This window comes from Cyprinodon variegatus, unplaced genomic scaffold (assembly GCF_000732505.1).
Source record: "Cyprinodon variegatus isolate N-32 unplaced genomic scaffold, C_variegatus-1.0 Scaffold351, whole genome shotgun sequence".
Lineage (NCBI taxonomy): Eukaryota > Metazoa > Chordata > Actinopteri > Cyprinodontiformes > Cyprinodontidae > Cyprinodon > Cyprinodon variegatus.
The window spans coordinates 28,458-29,624 of NW_015150804.1; positions in this window are offsets into that span (position 1 = coordinate 28,458).

Here is a 1,167-nt window from a genome sequence, read left to right on the forward strand (position 1 = left end):
CTGATCCGCCTCATCCAGAAAAGAAGCTCTGATGTGAAGCAGCAGATCAGATCCCAGCAGGAAGCTGAAGTCAGTGGAGTCAAAGAGCTTCAGGAGAAGCTGGAGCAGGAGATCAGTGATCTGAAGAGGAAAGACGCTGAGCTGGAGCAGCTCTAACACAAAGAGGATCACAACCGCTTTCTCCACAGCTACCCCTCACTGTCAGACCTCAGGGAGTCTACACCCTCAGCCGCCATCCACATCCGTCCTCTCAGACGCTGGGAGGATATGCCAGCAGCTGTGTCAGAGCTCAGAGACAGACTACAGGACGTCCTGAGAGACACATGGACAAAGATCTCACTGACACTGACTGAGGCAGAATCAGAACCAGAGAGCAGAGCAGGGTCCTTAGGATATTCATGTCAGATCACACTGGATCCAAACACAACAAACAGTTATCTGTTACTATCAGAGGGAAACAGGAAGGCGACAGTGGTGAATAAACCTCAGTCTTATTCTAGTCATCCAGACAGATTCATTGATCGGCCTCAGGTTCTGAGTAGAGAGAGTCTGACTGGACGTTGTTACTGGGAGGTGGAGTGGAGGGGGGAGGTTATTATAGCAGTAGCATACAAAGATATCAGCAGAACAGGAAGATGGGATGAATGTTTATTTGGATGTAATGACAAATCTTGGGCATTAAGTTGTTCCAAAGGTGGTTATAGATTTGGTCACAACGACATCTGGACCTCCATCTCAGGTCCTGGTTCCTCCAGAGTAGGAGTGGACCTGAATCACAGAGCAGGTGTTCTCTCCTTCTACAGCATCTCTGAAACCAGAACTCTCCTCCACAGAGTCCAGACCACATTCACTCAGCTGCTACATGCTGGAGTTACGGTTTATTATGGATCGTCTGCAGAGTTCTGTAAAGCCAGGTAGATCCAGTGTGTTGATTCTGATTTTTGATTAGGGTTCCTGGTTCTGATTGTTGATCAGGGTTCCAGGTTCTGGTTGTTGATCAGGGTTCCTGGTTCTGGTTGTTGATAAGGGTTCCTGGTTCTGGTTGTTGATCAGGGTTCCTGGTTCTGGTTGTTGATCAGGGTTTCTGGTTCTGATTGTTGATCAGGGTTCCTGGTTCTGGTTGTTGATCAGGGTTCCTGGTTCTGGTTGTTGATCAGGGTTCCTGGT